Genomic DNA, 19,946 nt, shown 5'->3' with positions numbered 1-19,946 from the left:
CCTTGATGTGGACCTCTCAGTGGGGCTGCTCACGACACGGCAGCTGGTCTCCCCCAACGTGCATGATGAGGGAGGGGATGGGGGCAAGGCAAGCTGCAGTCTTTTATAACCTATTCTCAGGGTGACATAGCATCCCTTCTGTCATTTCTACTGGCCACACGACCAACCCTGGGACCATGTGGGGGGAGCTACACGAGGGTGTGAATACTAGGAGGAGGGAAAACTGGGGGTCGTCTTGGAGGCTGGTGACCAAAATCAGGCAGAGCAATTTCTGATGCTTGCAGCACTAAGACCTAAGAAATGATGTAACTTGTAGATGATGGCACAGCTATTCTCCAGAAGTCTTAATAATGGGCATAGCCAGGGGAGTAGGCAAAAGAAACCCTCAGCTCTCAGGCGAGTGCTGGCTGTAGAGCTGGCCATCCAATGGCTCTCCGTCACAGACAGGGCCTTGGCAGACTGGAGAAGTCAGAGAAGTTGGGCACATTGATGTGAGTGCTAGTTGTGGAGAGTTGCTTCCAAACCTGAGAGTTTGGGTGACTCCCTCCACTTCATGGGACCTCCGCTGTGTAGGGTGTTGGAACTGTTGGCTTCTACAGCCCTCTCTCTCTCTCTTTAAGTCTCAGTCTTCTCATCTGGAAATTGGGTTGGGAATGTTGGATTCAATCATCATTCAACAGATGAAATGTGTTCCTAGTGTCGTTCTTTCCTTCTTGCCCATTAGACATAAGAAAGGAAGGGGGGATGGAGATTGGAGGCCATAGAGAGACTGTTTTCCAGTCCCAGGAAACTCTCGGATAAAACTCCTGAATGCCACATATTCCTAAACCTGCAGGACTCATGCAAATGGACAGAAGATTCAGGACAGCTGGGTGGAACCCCCTAGAGACAGCTCTCAGCTCCAGGGAAAACAGAACTGCCTAAGAAACAGAGCCCTCGTTCCCGGCCCCCCAACACAAGGGGCTGCCATCGCACATGGTGAGCTTCCTGTTGCTGGAGGTATGGAAGCCAGGATTGGGGGCTCTTCTTTTTCTGCCCAGATCAGATGTTAAGTTTGATGAGCACCAAAGTCTACATCGTAGGTGAATAGTCTAGATCCTAAGAATAGTGCAGCCTTGTGGTTAGGTCCTGTGCACTGACGTGAAGACAGACCTCTGGGCCAGAAGTCAAGAAACATGGGTTCTGGTCCTTCCCCTGCTATTTGGCTGCTGGGGAGCTATAGTCAGGTGCTACATCTGCTCAGCCTCAGCCTCGCAGTCTGTAAAACGAGGGACCAGTTTCCACGTGCCAATCCATGGAGACACCTTTGTTGGAGAACTTTTCCCTGGTCCTTGAGAAAATAAAAACCGTAACGCAAGGTAGATCCTTTTCATAAAGCAAAATCTATCCATTTACAGGACTATCTTTTATCCTGAGATTATATGTTCCCTATTACTTTGGTGTTTAAAAGTTCTTTTGTGAACCAACAGTGATAGCGCGTAAAATATGGAGGTCGTTTTGTGGGAGTTTTTCCTCAGTGAACTTCCTTGGCGAAATACTTAACAACCATATAGGAGTAGTTCCCTCAATTATTTTGCAATGCCCATGAAATTAAAATATGAGAATCACTAGATTAGGTGATTCCAAATAACCTCCAACTTTGTTCCCCTTCTTTCCCTCCTTTCTTTCATCAACTCACCCATCCATCCATCCATCCATTCCTAAATCATACATTGAAGACCTACTACACACCAGATACTGGAGCCACCGCCCATGTGAAGCTCACAGGGCCTCAGGGAAGGTCAACATAAAGACTTGTAAACAAATGGATATTCAAGTGACTTCATATTTTCCTATCATAAAAATGCTGAATTAGACATCCTTAGATGTATATTTTGTGGGCTTCTCTCATTATTCCCTTGGAATAAGCTCCAGCAGTGGAATTTCAGGGTCAAAGTGTGTGCCCAGCTTTACATCCTGAAACATTTTGCCAGATCGCCGTCTGAAAAGATAGTACAAGTGTCAATTCTTATGGACCTTGTGGGACCACGCTCGTTTCTCTACTCCCTTCTGATGACATCACCCAACTGCTTAATCTTCAGTAATTTGATGTGCAAGTGATATATCTCATTGTTGTTTTAAATGATATGATCTTGTTGGCAAGATGAACGTATTTTCATGATTATTAATCTTTTGTGCTTCTTTTGTGACTTTCTTGATCATATCCTTTTGTCCATTTCAAATTGGGGACCTTGTGCCTTTTGTTGATGTATAAATGTAGTTTACATATTAAAGATAACAAATACCTTTGCTTGAAATATATAATGCAATTGATTTTCTCAGTTCAGAGTTTTTGATAAATTTATTTATGATGTTGTTTGCTAAATGGAAATTTAAATGCTTTCTTTTTCTTCCCCCCCCCTTTATGGTTTTGTGGGCATAGTTAGAAAGACCTTCTCCAGAAAATTATTGAAAGATTCTCCTAGCCTTTTTTCTAATTTTCTTTTGTTTAAATATTGGATCCACTTGGAATTATTTTGGTGCAGATCCTAACATAGGGATCTGACTTTATTTTTTTTCTTAATGGATAGCTAGTTGTCCCAACAGAATTATAGGGTAATTCGTCCATTTCTTGTTGTTTTGCCATGCCATCTGTATCCTGTGACAAATTTTTATGTCATTGTATGTCTATTTCTTGTCTGTCTATTATGTACTGTTGGTCATTAGTCTACTTGTACAATACCAACCTGTTCAAATTATGTAGCTTTATAGTACATTTTAATATTAGGCAGGACCTAGCCCCCACTTTCCCTTATTCTTTTGTTTGAATTAATTAGTCTACTCCCTAGAGGCAGCGATTTTAACTCTTAGCTGGTATTTGCCTCCATATTCCTAAATTTTGATTAATCCATTTTAGACATCATCTGTTGATTTTCTGATGTGGTCGACGAGAAAATCATGTCTTGTCCGTTTGCCCTGATGTTCCCCACCTACCTTCACCATAAGGCTCAATCCCGTTGGATCGCAATGTTGGGTTGTGTGCTGTTCACTGTTCTCATTATAATGTCCATGTGACTATTGTGAACTGCTGAGCCAAAGACACACTGTAATTAAATTTTCTTTATAGTACAGTCTTTATTTTTCCTAGAATTCATAACACTCATCATTTTTTATTCGCTTAACATTTTTTTTAACACCCACGATTTTACACACCTTTTGACACTGTAGAATGCTAATCACTAGAATTTTCAACGTCCTCAAACCCGTTAGCTTATATATCAGAACCTTTTGTCTTTTCCGAAAAACTTCTTTTCCTGTAGCAAAGATCAGCAAGCTTTCTGAGAAGAGTCAGGTAGTGAATTCTACAGGCGTTGTGGGCTACGTATGGTCTCTGTCACATAGTCTTGTTTTTTGGGTTTTGGTGTTTTGTGGGCTTTTTTGGTTTTTGTTTTGTTTTTTACAAGCCTTTACTCAGCATGTTTTGAGATTCGTTTATGTTATTGCTTCAACCAGCATTTGTCCATTTTTAGTGTTGAGTAGCATTCCATTCCGTTAATATACCACAATTTCTGCTTCCTTATTATATTTTCTGAGAGAGTTCCATGACCTTCTCTTTCAACACTTAAACTCTTTTAAAAAAAAAAAAAAAAAAAAACCTCAGCTCTCTTATTTTAAATTTCCATCGAGAAACAAAATTTCCTATTCTTGGTTTCTTACAGCTTCCTTTATTTTTAATAAATGCAATGTTTTCTCTTCTCCCAGAATATTTTTCCTCCCCTACCCCCCACCCCTGCCATTCTTTGTTTCATCTGCTCCTTCAAATTCTTTCTCCCCTTTTTATTGTGTTCTCTTTCATGTTGGGAGTTTCTTCAAATGTCCAGTGATCCTTGAGTTTTCATTTTTGAGAGAGAGGCACTAAATAGGCTGTGTGTGTGGCTGGGTGGCTGGGATTTGCGGATAGGCCTCATTGGAGGCCGAGGCGGGTCGAGTCCCTGGGTGGCATAGATCCTCTCTTCTTTTACAAAGAATGGTCCTCGCTCTCCTCCCAGAGGGTGGGTGCGGGGTGGGAGTTGGGGCTAATAAGTCTAGTCCTGGGCTGACTTCACAGTGATTCCAGATCAGAGGGACCTGTAATTTTGGACGTGAATGGGGAGGGAGCTGGAGGTCTCGGACTTCTCCTTTCTCATCTGTTTGCCATTCAGCACTTTCCCACCCTCCTCAGCGCCTGGTGAAACCAAGTTAGAGGACTCTCTGTGTCCATTTCTCTAGAAAAAGCATCTCTAGTGGTCTACAGGGACGGGAGAAGGATAGCCCCCTGAATGCCACAGGTGGGGTTGGGATGGGCAATCTGGGGGTCTTGGTGCTTCTGGTATAAGATTTGGGAAAAGATCCCTATATCACCAACCACGGGCTTCACCTCAACCTCCTAAGGGTCTTGGTCCTTCCTATTCCTGAGTCTTCCCTACAGTCTGGGTGGATAAGTGTCTTTCTCCTTTCCCATGGCACTCAGCATTGACTCTTGATTCTCTGCGAAGGCTTCCCTTCCTCTAGTACCTTCCAGCTGCTTACCTGTGATCTGAGGTTCTGACACCTCCCTCCTTTCATCCAGGGTGGGTTTTGTGTTGTGGTTTTTCTTCTTATTTGAGGCTGATCCTTAGGAAAAGAGGAGATGGAGACCTCCCCACTTCACCTTAACTTGGCAGGCACCTATTAATCTTAAAAGAAAAATTTTGTCCTGTTATCATTGAGTTAGTATTCCAGGTAAAATTGAGAATAAAGTCAAAAGTTTCCCCTTCTTCCCACTGCCCTCCTCAAAAAATATTGTGTTGGGATTTTTTTAAGTAGACTTTATTTTTTTTAAAACAGTTTTAGATTTATAGAGAAATTGAGAAGCTATTACAGAGAGTTCCCATCTACCCCTCACCCACTTTCCCCTATTATAGCATCTAATGTATGGGACATCAGTCACAATTAATAATCAATATCAATACATTACTATTAACTCAAGTCCATAGTATATTCAGATTTCCTTAGTTTTTACCTAATGTCATTTTTCTTATTTTGTTGTTAGGATTCCATCCAGGACACCACATTACATTTAGTCAGCATATCTCCTTGGGCTTCTCTTGGCAAGTGACAGTTTCTCAGGCTGTCCTTCTTTCTGACGACCTCAATTTTGAGGAATACTGGTCAGGTATTCTGTAGAATGCCCCTGTACTGTAATTTATCTGATGTTTTTCTCATGGTTAGACTGAGGTTATGAGTTTTGGGGGAGGAAACAATCGGGATTTTGATGGATTGCTATTAAATTTATAGGATAATTTGAGCAGAACTGATGTTTCCACCATATCGAGTTTTCCTTTAGGGATATGGTACATTTCTGCATTGTACTCAAGTCTTCTTTTACGATCGTCAGTGAAATTTTATAGTTTCCTTCTTACAGACCTAACATATTTGTTGTTAGGTTTATTTCAAGGTACTTTATAGCTTTTGCTACTGGTACTATTGTATGATCTTTTTCACTTATATATTTTTTTCCAAATTGTCCTTGCTGTTATATTGGAAAGCTATTGATTTTTATAAATTTATATTCTGACTAGCTATCTGACTAAATTCACATACTGTTTGTAATAGTTCTGAGTTCATTCTCTTGAACTTTTTTGAAGAATATCTCATGCAAATAATTTTGCCTCTTGCTTTTAAATATTTATGAACCTTACTTAAGTTCCCTCTATTATTGCATTAGTTAGAAGCTCTAAAACAATGGTAATTAGGAGTGGAGACAGCAAGCATCTCAGTTTTGTTAGTGATGTCAGCTTTTCACTTGTTTTAAGATAGTTGCTATAGGTGTTTGATCATTTCTTTCTTATATTTTGGAAATGCCCTTTTCCTACTTTAGTAGGGGTTTATATTAAGAATGAAAATTCCTTTTTGGGTATCTTTCAGAATCAGCACCTATTTTTCCACATTAACTTCTTAATGCAATGATTATTGCTCTGTTTTGTTCCTCTGCAGGGTGCCAATTTGCTTCCTAGCCAGATGCCCTGAAGGAAAACCTCTCTGTCCCCCTTTGCCCTCTGCAGCTGGGGTAAAGCTCACCTAAGACTCCCTCCAATTCTGGCCACCCTCAGAAGGCAAGGCACACATGTGGAAATCAAGTACTAAAAAATGGGCCAGAATTAAGACCTCTCTGGAGGGGTTGCTGCCTGGCCACGGCTGGCATCTCCAGACCTCAAGGGGGGTGAAGGGACTCTGCACAGCTGTCACTTAGGCTTCCGGGGAGAGGGTGGTGGTCAGCTGCTGATGGCACCTCAGGGTCTCAGAAGAACGTCTCAGATAGCTGGGACTCTGACCCTTAAGGAAGGGGCACTGCACAGCTGGTGCTAGCACCTCCAAGGGACGCAATGAGACTGGTTCTGGGACTGCTGAAGGAAGCTGGAAAGAGGAGCCAACATCTACCAGAACCACCTGCCACTGCCAAGGTCAAGAGCCATTGCTGGGGTTACACTGACAAGAATGCATGCAAGCAAGAAGGATCAAGTCCTTAGTCCCTTTCTCTTGCCTCTGTTCTCCTTCCTGCTGGTCACCCTCATATGGCAGAGAGCCAGCTTGCAAGTGAAAAATGAAATTTTCAGACCGAGCCCAGTATCACAGAGCAGAACATAGAGGAAAGGGCAGGGAACTCTTTCAAAAGGGGAGACACACAGTTCTAACATTTATTGTTTCCAGCTCTGGGGTAACAGCCACAGTGTTCATCTGTGGGTGATATTAATTACTCCTCAAGTTGAATCACGGTCTCGCCTAACTAGTCTGTAACCTAAAGACTAAATTATAAAATTAACCATCGGCAACAATCCTTTAGTAAAATCATCAGGGGAAAGACAGAGATAGTGAAAAAGAAATTAGTAATATATACAAAGAGTATAAAATAACATACACATATAAGCAAGAAGAAAGTATACATTGTTGCAATAGTCCTTGCTTCCATTACTGGTCACCAAGCCGAGTTTTACAATACCCTCTACTACTCATGCCATGTTCCATTTTCCTTCAGCAGAAACTTAGTTGCTTGTGGGACCCAGATCTTCATTCCTCAAGAGTGACTTTTCAGTGGCCTGGCCTTTTTCGATTGCTGTAGCTTTACATTAACTTTGATGATTGGGCATGGAAGAATTAAGAGGCACCCCTCTGAGTTTTAGACATAATCCATCCACTGTGGAGAAGAAGCCTAATTTTATCATCACACCAAACAGTAGAGGAACTTCCTCTTGTGCCTGTTGGTTCACGACAGGAGAAAGCCAGAGTTCTCCCATTTCTGTGTTCCTTGGTGGAAGTGTTGTTCCCTGGGAAACAAAGATTTCCACATCAGCAGAGTTCAAAGTTGTGGGGACAAGAAGCCAAATTTCTAGAAGTGATTATTAACACGTTCTACAGCCTATAAGACAGAACCTCAATTTCAGGATGTTGTCTCTCAAGGTGCATTTAACTAAGTCTCCCAAAGGCCATTCCACTTTCCAACTAGGCCACCTGCTTCCGAATGATGGAGGAGTAAGACTAGTGACGTCCATGGGCCCATGTCCATTGTCGCTCTTTTGCTGTGAAATGAGTATCGTGGTCAGAAGTAACGTCGGGTGGAAAATCACGATGACAAATAAGGTTCCATCAGTCCAGAGATGACAGACATATTGCAGGCAAAGAAGGTAAGTAAATATCCAGATTATTGATTGAACCAAAAACAATGAGATAATTACACTGAGAGCGAGGGGAGAGAAAGTGTGTGGGTGTGTGTTTGGGGTAGATTATAAGAAAGACAAATCCTCATCTTCTATCATCGTAAGCCAAAGATGATGTCTAAAATGAGGAAATCAAAAACTAGTTCTTACAAGCAGGTTATTTAGAAATATGGAGATGAAACAGCAGAAGAAACTCCTAATGCAGTTTAAGTGGTTGCTTGTGGGGAGCTGATGAGAGACTCTGGAAAGGAGACTGCAGGGTTTTATGTCTTAGACAACCATTTCATATGTTTTTAAAAAGTGAAGTATTATTTTGATTAAAATGAACGTTATGTAAATAGAAAAAAGAATCTTACTCTTAGAGTCTGGAGAGCTGATTGCCGTTTCCAAGATACCTGCTGTTTAAGGAGTAGAGTGGTTTCTGTGCAAATCAGGGAAAGGTGCCTCTTTCTTGAAGCACTTTACTGCCCTCTGCTGGTAAACTGCAGTAATACTCCGCCGGGTAACGCAGTGCACTGGGCTGTGAATTCATGACCCAGCAGCTATCAGACAACCACCAATCTGAGGCACTGTCATGGGGCCTTCTGTCTTTGAGCTGTTTGGTGAGGTCGTTGTGTCGGGCAGCCAGAACAGTCTGGCCTGTCCTCCATCGGAGCTATGTCGCCCACAGGTCAGGGAAGAGCCCCTTGGCAGTAGCAGTCCTGCAGATGCTTGGGGTCAGGCTGCATGTGGCTTTCAGGGTCTTTCTCCAACCTGACCCCATATATTACATATTTAGAAGAAAGTCCTAAAAATCCATAGTCTGTACTCGACTCTTTCCCTTACTCCAATGCTTCTGCAACCCCCAATTTGCATCCCCACACACAATTGCCCATTTTCTTGGTGAGCTGAGGCAGGATTGGGAAGGAGAGGTGAGTGGGTCAGATCTCCACGAATACATTTTATTTGGGACTGCAATTTCCACTTTAACCCTTGGCCTGAACTTCTTGGCTTTTGTGTCAGAAGCACTCATCTTTCCTAGGGGAGACATTGCCCCACTAGAAAGAGAATGAGAAACCCTTCGTGCTAAACTCAGCATTGCCAAACTTTTATATACTTACTACTTCTCCCTGGGCTATTTGCAGGCAAAGAGCAGAAACCACAGCAGCAACGGAGCGATTCAGACAAGGGTTACTTTGGGTCGTTGAGTTTTCCTATTCTCTAGAATCCTGACATGTGGATGGCCAATTACCACGCCTCTGCTGAGAACAGGCCTCACAGGGTCCATACACCCACCTGCTGCCCCCACGGTGCCTCCAGAGAGATTGGAGTGGTGGCTTTAGGCAAGCCTGATCACTGGAGTGGGGAGGTAACATCTTTGGACAGGGCTTAGAGAGTATCGTGGAATGAGACTCAGAAAGGGAAGCAGCTTTATGAGACAAGCATCTCACCACTCCCCATTTAGTGCCTCAATCCTTCTACCCTTTCTCTACTAGGAGGCCATCAGCTTACACTTACATGCCCCAAAGGACAGGGAACTCATTATCTGCTAAAGCAGGCCCTGCAGTCTCTGGAAGAATCTGACTTAGAAAGTACTTCCTTCTCCCATCCTTAATCAGCTTCACTCCATCACCTACGTCTCAGTCTTGGTTCTGGCCCAGGCTCCTTCCTTTCCATGATGGCCTCCAAGTATTTGCAGGTCTCCCCACCCAGTGGTGTCCTCTCTAGGGAAGGTTGATTAATTAAGACTTTTTCAGGTGCAAATGATAAAATTTAGCTCTTAGGAGCTTAAGCAAAACAAGAGGAATTTATGGAAGAGTCAAACTGCTGCTGGGTCCAGGAAAGCCAAGGGCGTCATCAGGGCTCTGCTCTGTCTCTGGGCTTCTCTTTCCCCTGGCTGTGCTGCTTTCACCCCCCAGGCTCATGAGAATGATGGTCCCTGGCATTGCCAAGCCTCTATCCTATCCACATGGAAAGAGGCTGTCTTTCCTGGTGGCCCCAAGGCACTAATCAGGGTTAATTCCAGTTTTAGAGGGACCAAAATTGAAGGTGGCTCAAAGACAGTGTCTGTGCACAGGTCAGAGGTGAAAGGTCAGAGATCCAGTCTACCCGAGGGGAGAGGGCCAGCATTTTCAAATTTCCAGCTTAAGTACCCAGAGGCACATCACACTGAGCCAGACTGTCTATGAAGCCACAGGATAAGCCTGCCATCTTCCTAGAGAGTAGATTTTCTTCAGTGGAAGTAATTTAAAGCACTATTTTTAGGTTTAAACAAAAACGGAAACATCGTGGAGTAGAATGCAGAATCTGTATGTAATTTTGAGACAAACCCCAAAACTTCAAAGAAATTTCACACTTGTGTCAGCTGCTTTGGGCTGGCTGCCTGGCCTGCTGCATAACCATGTTCATTCGTGCATTAGCAGGCATTTCAGGTGGTAGTTGAGAAAGTGCTGGAGAGAGGCCCTGGGTTCCATCGTCAAGGGGTGCTGGGCCTGGGTCTCCATGTCGCTGCAGGGCAGGTGTGTGAGATGGGCCCCAGGATGTCAAAGACAGGTGCCCCAATGGGCAATGGCTGTGCCTGATCCCCGCCTGGCATCAGCTCATCCTCACCTCCCGGGTGAGTCAACACCCCGAGAAGGATAGAACTGCCTCTGGAACCCAGCCCCGAGGCAGGAGCCAGAGTCCAGGCCAAGCAAGGAGTCTGGGGGCTGCAGCAGGACATGCCAGCTGAGAAGTGCAGGAGGCAGGTGCCAGCTCCTCCTCGCAGCTTTGCGTGGAAAAGTGGCCACGTGGGCAGGGTGGTCCCCGAGAAGGTCATAGGACCAACCAATCGGAACACACTGCAGCCTGAGGCCTGCGCAGGGTCCTGGGGACCCTGCTGAACCAGGGTCACCCTACAGGGTGCTGGGTCATGGGTGAGATTTGGGGATCCCAGGTAAGAGGCCAGTGTAACTGGGTCAGTGGGTGCACTCGGGGGGAATTGGGATGACACTCTTTACCAACTGGTAGGGACATGTTTTGATGTCTTAACAACCAGAACAACTCTCTTGGCTGAAAACGAGTCTTATCAAACGAGGGTCTGATCAAGCAAGGTAAGACTCAAATCCAGCCCACATTTATTGAGCACCTATTTTGTGCCAGGAGACTTCATGTATAGTATCTAGTTTAATATTCACAAAAGCACACAAATCTACCAACACATATTAAGGTTATGGAGGATTAATATGGAAACAGAAGAGGGAAAAGCCAGTCAGCAAACCTGACAGGTAGAATCCCCCACCCCGTGTCCCCTCTCAGCTAGGGGTTAGATATTTTCTTAAAGACAGATGGTGTGAAAGTCCAGCCTTCTGCTCCTGGCTTCCCTTTTGCCTGTCTCTGTTCTAGTACATCAGGTCTCCAAATTTAGTTTTCACTAGAATCACTTCTCACGGTTATACACACGAAAGCGTGTGTGTACATGGTGGGGAAATGAAGGGGCTTTCAAGCGTAGTTTTTTCTGCGCTCAATTTTTGCCTTACCGATTTAGAACTTGCCTTAAAATAGGCTATGGCTCTATGAACTATAATTATCCCCATTTGGCAGGTGAGAAAGTGGAGCTTGGTGATGTCTTCTGCCCAAGGTCACACAGAAAGCGAGACCGTGTCTGACCCCATGACCTTACACCGGACCTCTTCCTCAGTGCCGGGATTTTGAATTCCATCATTCACCTGTGTCCTGACAAACCCAGGCCCTGCGACCTCAGTGCAGACCTGATGAAGCACCACAATTCCAACCTGGCGCTTATGTTTCTATGTCACAGGCTCAGCTGATGCTCCTGGGCCCCCTTAAGCCAGGTGGGCACCTGACTAGGACTACCTTCAGCCAGCCCAGCACTTACTTATCTGCCAAGCCCAGGTGTGGCCAGCCGATCAGCCACACTCAGCGACTCCACTGCTCTGGGCCAGAAACAGACCTTTTCTACTTCTCCTCCCCGGAACCTCATGCCCAGAGCCTGCACTCTGCTCTGCACAGGCTTTCCTGCTGCCGTAAAGCTTTTCCACTCAGAGGTCAATCTTTGATCTCTTACTGTGGCGTCTCCCCTGCACGGGGTCAGCAGGTAGCCCAGCACTGAGCTATGTTGCTTCTGGGAGTTTACAGTTGCACGTTGGAAAGCACGGTCTCGTTGTTCTCTGAACGTGTTGGCTCTAGGCCAGGTAGCGTGGCAGATGGACTTTTCAAAGATGGCTAGAGTATCTCCCATCCACACGTTCTTCTTACAATGTGACCCTGACACTGCTGCCATCAAGTAGTGGGCTCTATGTCCCCTCCCTTTGACCTGGGAAGACCTTTGTGACTACCTCAACCAGGAGAGTATGTTTGGAGATGCTGTGTGACTTCCGAGGCTGGATCTGAAAAATGCCATTCACTTCTGCCTCACTCTCTGGGGACACTCCCTCTTGGAATCCAGCTGCCGTGCAGTGGGGAAGCCCAATCCAACACATGCAAAAAGACCTCATAGAGAAGACACCCAGGATTCTAGCCAATAGCCAGTGTCAGCCACCAAATCTGTGAGCGAGGACCCCCCTAGAGGATTCCCACCTCCACCATCAAGTGACCCCTAGCCTTAGAGTCCCCAGCCAAGGCCCCAGGCCTGGTGGATGGAGCACAGACAAACTGTCCCCACGGTGCCCTGTCCAAATTTCTGACCCACAGAAGCCATGCTCATAATTAAACGGCCCTCTTATGCACTCATTTTGGTTTTGGTGTGTAACACAGCAATGCTGACGGGAACAGGTGGATAGAGACAGAAGCAACAAAGAAAAGAGAAACTTGCCCAAGTTTGCTAAGGGGCTGGAGGCAGCAGGACCAGAGAGCAGCTGAGAGCCGATCTCTGCACCCCGGGCACCCAAGAGCTTCCAGGGCCTCCAAGGGGAATGATTCATGGGGCTGCCAGCCTGGGCAGAACTCCTGAGCCCAGCCTGGCCCAGAAGCACGGGATCTCCTCCTTCCGTGGACCAGGCTCACTGGGTCCTGCAGTGAACCCCCACCCCCCGAGGCCCTCTCCCCTCTTTGGGGCTGCAGAAACCCTCTCTGCTCCGTGTGATTCCAGGTGGGGAACGTTCAGTCATGTGTAAGCCCAGGAGCAGGAGGAATTCTGAAGACATTTGGAAGAAAATTTGAAATGGGTGATTTCTTGCACATCTGAGTTTGGGGAGAAAGGTCCTGCCCAGAGCCAAGGGCTCTGTGTTGCCCAAAGGAAATTGTGTGAGAATATTCTGTCCTGAGCCAACTTGACCTCATGGTCTCAGAGATGCCTGACCCTGGCCACAGAAGAGACTATTGTCCCCTTTATTCTGTAGGCCTGGGGCTTAGCTACAGACACCCTGTAGAGAGAGTGCTCAGAGATGCTGCTCACTAGAGCAGGAGGCTTCTAGCAGAGGCTGGCACAGCCCTGAGGGAGAGGAAGTCAGGACCGGAGACTGGTGCCTCATCCCGGCAATACATAGCGGGGCCACTAGATGGCGGGCCAGGGCCAAAGCGGGCTGCTGGGACAGGCCATCTTAGAGGTGACCTGGGACTGGGCTACCGAGTTTCCTCCAAGGGCTCTGATGTCTCCATGGCTGGGTGGAGGCCACAGCTGCAGCTGTGGAGGTCAAGGCTGCGTGCCCTGATCTGAATTCACCAAAAGGCTGTCACGTGTTCCACGGTGCCCCGCCAGCCTGTCCCTTGGGCCAAAAACATCATCCCACTTAATCTGCAGCCCAAGGTTTCTGGTTTGGCCTTGGGACCCCTCAGTCTCAGACGTTCCCTCCTGTTTCTTTCTTTCACAGGCTGTATTTATGCCATGGGTCATCTTGGGGCTGAGGTATAAGGGGAGCTGGAGAGGAACTGGGAAGAGTCTATAGCATCTAAGACTCAGTTTTTTCATCTGTAAAATGGAGCAGTTTTGCCTCCCTTGAAAGGTTGGGAGGACCTGAGTATCTTTATACCTATGGTGTCACTCAGCTGTCGTGACAACCGTGAGTTGCAGGAAGGTATCTATCCTCATCCCTATTTTGCAAACGAGGAAACTGATATTCATGAATGAGAAGGGTCTTCTCCCCGGTCACCTGGCAGAGCCTGGAGTTAGACCCAGTTCTGTCTCTGTTCTCTTCCCTCCCCCACACTCCCACGACCTTGACCTGGGGCTTTGCCAGGCACAGTGGCCCCTGGGTCTGCCCAGACAGCTCTGAGGACCTGTGCCTTGCTCAGCCCATGCTGGCTTGAGGGCAAGGCACAGGAAGAAAAAAAAAAGTCTAGGATATGGAATTAGACAATCTGGAGCCCTTTTTGCCAAGCTTCCATTCCTCAGCTATAAAAGATAAGTCAACTCACAAGATTGTTGTAACACTGAAAGCGTAGCTATATTTGAAAGTGCTGGTGACGACAGCAGTCAGTCAGCCTCACTTCATTCTTACTGTGTGCCAAGCTCTGAGCTAAGCCCCTTTCCTACGGGATCTCACTTCGTCCTCACAAAACCCTGAAAGGTCGATATATTATTGCTTATTTTTTATTGAACGATAACTTATATAAAGTGCACAAGCACTGAGTATACAAGCCCAACTACTTTTTACAACCGTGTAATCACCACTATGTTACAGATCATTTTCAGCACCCTTGAAGGCTCCTTCAAGCCCCTTAGTTAACACCTCACCAAAGGTAACACTATAAAGGTGGAGTTATTTATACCCATTTTACAGATGAATAAACTGAGGCTCAGGGAGGGGCTGTGCATAGCTGCTAAGAGGTAAGACCCAAATTAGTCTGTCTCTTACTAAAGCACATGGTGATCCATATAGGCTATAGAACAGTATTTCTTCGTCCCCTTCTCACACCCCCCCACACACACACACACTTTGCTCCTCTTCCTCCTTTACCTTCAAGCCTGTCCCCACCCCAGCCTCTTAAGGGCCATCCGTTGTCATTTCAAATTTACCACCAGATGGAGCCAAAGCACCAACTGCAGAATGGAGGACGGGCTCTAAGGACCTGGAAACATTGGTCCTTGGCGGGTGGTCAGAGTTTCTGGGCTTTGGAGGGCGGGGCAGGGAGAAGTTGCTGTTTGTCATCCTGGGCCCTTCCCAGCAGATGTGGCAGAGGTGACCCTATCCCATGCCCCAGTCCACTGACACCCAGACACACAAGTGGATAGAAATGCAGGCTGGGGCTCAGACTGAGATGAACCCAGGGCTGGGAGCAAAGAAACCTGGGTTCTAGGTTGACCCCTGTCACACAATTTCTGAATCACCTACCTGCCTGACCTCAGTGGATGGTCATCTCTATCTACAAGGTAAACTCCATCCCACCTTGGTCTCTTTGCATTCATTATTCCCTTCACCTGGCATGTTCTCCCCTCCACAGTTTGCCCCTTCAGTCAGCCAAAGAAACCCAACTCAATTGCCACCACCCCCAGGAAGGCTTCCCTGACTCTAGTCATTAAATTGATTATCTTTGCTGTCCCCTGTGTGATGGCTCAGTGAGAGGGAGACTCAAGCCCGGGTTGTTGGTGGTACTCTGTCCCTCTTCGTGGGAGTGGCTGGATTATTGAGGCCAGTGGGCATCCCTGGGGCCCCACTGGGGTGCTTCACCTTGTGCCAGCCCTGGGGGAGTGCTGAGAGGCTGGGCCTGTGTCTTCCCTCATCTGTGTCCAGCTGGCATCGCCATTGCGGCTCCTGGAAAGTCAGCCTTACAGAAGGCAGGTCAGGAAGAGCTATCAGGGCTCCTTAATCACACAACAGCCCAGGTCACACAGCAGCTCACCTTGGCAACAAGACCCCGGCTCGGAACTCCACATCAGGCCTCTGCAGATGGCCCTACAGGAAAGCACCCAGTTCTAAGGATCCGACCACACCTCCTCCCTGGCTGGGAGTTCCTTGCCAGAAACTCCTTGCCAGGAACCCTCTCTAATGGAGCAGACACAGCAGGGACTCCTGTCAGCCAGAAGGTATGTGTGGAGCAGCGGGGAAAGGCGTCTGGAGAAGCTGCTTTCCCAGCTAAAGTCCTGTGGGGCCCCCACCCAAGCCCTCGCAAACGCCCGCTTGTACCCGGGTTGGAGCTGTTATTAAGAGCTCAGCATTTGGAGTCAGACGCTCTTCGTGTTCTAATTCCTTCTCTACCGCTTAGCATCTGCCTGACCTTGGCCACATTCTTAAACTTCAGAAGTTTTTAAATCTGAGAACTGGGAATAAAAACAGTCCTTACCTCAGCCAGTAGTTGTGCATGTTCAGTGAGGGCACACATGCAAAACTCATAGCGCAGGCCTGGCCACAGGAAACATCAGGAACTCAGTCCCAGGGAGAGGGCTGGGCCCACACGGAGAGGAACTGTCAGCTGGAGGACTGAGTGTTCATTGGCTGGTGGGTATGCACGGAGCCGCTGTGCTTTCACCACATGTGAACCGATTTAGGAGAGGGCTGCGGCTCAGGGCCATCTCACCAGGCAACCAGCAGCAGCACAAGAGCACCTGTGGGTGGGTGTGGCCTGTCCAGGAAGGGGAAAGAGGTTAGGGAGGACGAGACAGCTCAGGGCTGCCAGTCAGGAGACCTGGGCTGAGCCTGAGTCCAAAGGTGAGGGGCAGTTAGAGCCGGTTGTGAAAAGCCAAGCTGAGGTTTTCCCCTGTGCCATGGGGCTGGTCTTGCTGCCTATTCATGGTGTGGGGGTGAGGATCAGGTGAGCTGATGGATGCAACCGGATTCTAGAAGGCATGAAAAGGTCTCAGTCCTCTGGATCCTAGGGGGCGTTTGCTCATCTGTATAGCTGAGGGCTTGCTCTTTTGATTACACAGACTTTCAAATTTTGTTTTAGCCTTTGGATGGAAATCTTTTTGAAAATATGGCCTATTTCCCTACTTTATCAGACAGAGTATCCTTTGGTGTAAGTTGCGTTGATACTTTTGAAATCTACCACAGGATGCCTCTTGATTGTGCTTAAAAAAAAAAAAAAGTTTTGATTTCTCAATGTCAGCTGTCATTCCTCACTGCTGTCTCTTCACAGTTCTTCTCACATCCTGTAAAACTTTCTACTTCTAATCTGCTGTGGATTTGGGAACCAGACTGTCAACTCTGTCAGAATTGTATGTCAAGTAAGAGTAACTTGGTCCTGAGTAAGAGGGGCTCGTGAGTCAAGTTGACGAGATTTAAAGAAGGCAGTCGATGGCAGTGGCTTACTCCTGGTTTTGGCTACAAACTAGGAGATGGGTGGCCAGAGCCCATGGTCTAACCACAAGTTCATGCCCTCCTCAAGGGCACATGTGGTCATACTCTCCACTCCATTGCCCCATCCCAGCCTCCTCTGGCTCTCCCTCACCTAGCGTTCTGCAGCAGGCCCCGGCTGGACATCCCACCTGCCAACTGGTTATATCCAGTGCAGCCCCGCATGCACTGTCAGCCATGTTCCAGGAGACAAATCTGTTCACCTTCCTTCAATGCTTGAAACCTTTTGATGTCCCTGTGCGCTTCAGAATAAAGCTCAAACTCCCTAGCTTAGCACAACACTCCCCAAGATCCCATCTCTGGGGACTCCTCTAGCCTCTCCTTCCACCACCCCTTTGCCCCCACACCCTTTGCTGTCACCACAGGGCACCAATACGGGATGCTACCTTTCTCTGGCTTCGCTAGAGTTATTCTTCTGCCCTTTCCCTACTTTCTTACGCGAGAGAATTTAGCCCAGGTAGCGACTCCTCCAGGAATTCTCCATTACCCCTCTTTGAGGCTGACCCAGTGCGTCCCCAGTGCTATCTCATAGTCTGTGGTAGTAGTTCATGGATTCTGCAACTTGGCCACCTGGTGAAAATCCCAGCTCTGCCTCTTCATCACCAAGTGACCTTGGTTGGGCAAGTCGCCTGACCTGGTTTTCCCACTTGTAAAATGGGACTAAAAACAGCATCTACCTCATTTCCATCAACATGTGTCAAACTCCTAGTGCCATGCTTGGCATATTGTAAGCACCCAATTAGGGCAAGCTAATTTGCTTGTATGTCTTGTAATTATTGGTTTCTAGTCTCTCCCACTAATCCTTAGCTTTTCAAGGGCAGGCTTGGTATTTATTCATCTGTATTCTGCCTCCCCGGTGTCTGGTGCAGAACCAGGCACACAGCCGCTGCTCAATTACAGCCAAATGCATGGAAGTCAAGTCTAACCTTGGCTGGGAGGCTCCTTCAGCCTCATGAATGAACACCCAGCAATGTGTGAGTGCATTTTCCTTGCGTGTCAGTCTTCTCCTCAAACCAGCGGGTAAGTTCCCTGGGATGAAGGGAGAAAGGCCATCCCTTTTGTTGGCCATGATACTAATCACGGTGTCTGACACTCTGAGACCTGGGTGGGACCCTGGAAGGTGAATCCAGTGTGCTGTCCATGGTGCTGAAGAGAACAGCCAAGTGACTAATTCCTCTGCCTGAGATGGATGTTGGGAAGTGGAACGATTTGCTTCAGGGCAGCCAGGAATGGCTTTTCATCTCCAGACCTCAGCCAGCACATTTTGTTCTGACATTTCCCTGGCACCTTTGCCAATGATGTGACGTTGCCTGCACAGCTCTTTCTGCTGCTTTCCAAATTTCTTGGAGAACTGTCATATTCCCCACCTTCCTCTCCCACCACTGCAGGCACCTCCAGACTTGGATGCATCACCCAGAGCCCTGGATTAAAGCTACTGGGCCACAGGTGTCCTTTCATAAAGAAGCCTCAGAATTTCAGAACTAGAAGAGACACTAGTCTAACCCCTTCAGTTTACATACAAGGAAAGGGCTCAGCCAGGGGAAGGGAGTTGTTTAAGAGCAAATGGCCAGGAATGGAGAGGACTCAGGATAGAAGGTGATCTTCAAATTCATGAGCTATTTGTATGTTATGACACCAAGATTCTATAGTCAGAGGTATGGGGGTCACCCGCAGGATAGAGGTCAAGGTGTTTTCAATTTAGCTGCAGAAAATGTCCTTGATTTAAACCTTAAAACCAAATCCCTTTGCCCCACTTTCATCCCATTTACCTCTCAGCCATCCTGCAAGGTTGGTATTGTCATTACCCCCATTTTCTAGATGAAAAAACTGAGACTCAGATGAGCAAAGAGGCCAGCACAAGGCCACACAGCTGCCACCTTGCCAGGGTTGGCATGAAGATCATGTGAGATGAGCAGTCGGGAGTTCCTGAAGCGGGCCTGGCAAAAAGTGTGCTTGGAAATGACAGCATCCTCTTTTCCCTACTGAAGTAAACGGTCTCACATTTCAAAGTGGGAAAGAAGCATATCTGTTCCTGCCACCCAGTGCCTCTGTGATTCCGCAGCCTTCGAACACAGTCTCATCAGAAGATAATGGGAAAGATGCTGAAAATCAAAGCCAGTGAAGCGAGGGCCTGGGAGGTGATGGTGAGTTGCTTAGCAAGTGGGTTGAGAGGATAGGCTGAATGGGAGGCATTAGGGACATCTGAGGATGACTTTTATTTCCTGAAAGTGTGTGGCCAGGCCTGGTCGGAAAAATGAAAACACATTGGACTCCATCCAGGACACCTGGGCTGAAATCCCAGCCCCACTGCTTATAGCTCTGGGATGTGAGATTGAGTCACATATAATCTTGGAACTTCAGGATTCAGATTTGAAAAATGAGAATAACAAGTCCTACCTGAGAATGTTAAAAAGAGTAAATGAGATGATGCACATAATGCATCCAGCAGTGTCTGGCACAGAATAGGTGCTCAATAAATGTCAATTCCCTCATCAGTTCTTGTCCTTCCATCCTTTTCCATCAAGCATTTATTTAGCACTTACTCTATGCCAGCTGCTATTCCAAGTCCCGGTGACCAGGCAGTTAACATGGTGAGTGCCTGTTGTCATGGGGTTTACATTTTATTGGAGAAGTCAGAAAAAAGAAAGCAAATAACACACAAGAAAATGTTGGCTATCAGTAAGTGCTACAAAGAATGTTAAACTTTATTGTAATAGCGAGTGGGGGGTGGAAACATTAGATAGGAGAGTCGGGGTGGGCCTTTCTGAGGAGACGACAATGAGCGGAGGCCTGAATAAAGATCTGGAGGGAAGAGCATTCTAGGTAGAGGGAAAAGCAAGTGCAAAGGTCCTGAGGTAGACACAAACTTGGTGCCCTGGAAAGGAAGCCATTGCAGCTGGAGGGTAGGCAGCATGAGAGGGGTTCACAGAGTTGAGGTAGGAGCGGTGGGCAGGGCCCCAATCAGGCAGGACCTTGCGGGCTGGTGAGACACACGTATATTACCTTCTCCCAGTCTTGATGAACC

General features: G+C 47.0%; 1 long non-coding RNA gene across 1 annotated transcript; it reads right to left on the bottom strand.

The window, feature by feature from the left end:
* Window positions 1-4,331: 4,331 nt before the first annotated feature.
* LOC141572458 (uncharacterized) lies at window positions 4,332-16,102 on the bottom strand. The gene is made up of 3 exons (XR_012497811.1): window positions 15,912-16,102; window positions 6,917-7,322; window positions 4,332-4,694 (listed from the first exon to the last, which is right to left on the bottom strand). It is a non-coding gene; the product is annotated as an uncharacterized LOC141572458 (long non-coding RNA).
* Between the last annotated feature and the right edge of the window lie 3,844 nt (window positions 16,103-19,946).

The sequence above is a fragment of the Rhinolophus sinicus genome, linkage group LG06, assembly GCF_036562045.2.
Source record: "Rhinolophus sinicus isolate RSC01 linkage group LG06, ASM3656204v1, whole genome shotgun sequence".
Lineage (NCBI taxonomy): Eukaryota > Metazoa > Chordata > Mammalia > Chiroptera > Rhinolophidae > Rhinolophus > Rhinolophus sinicus.
This window is presented reverse-complemented; position numbering and strand designations above follow the sequence as displayed.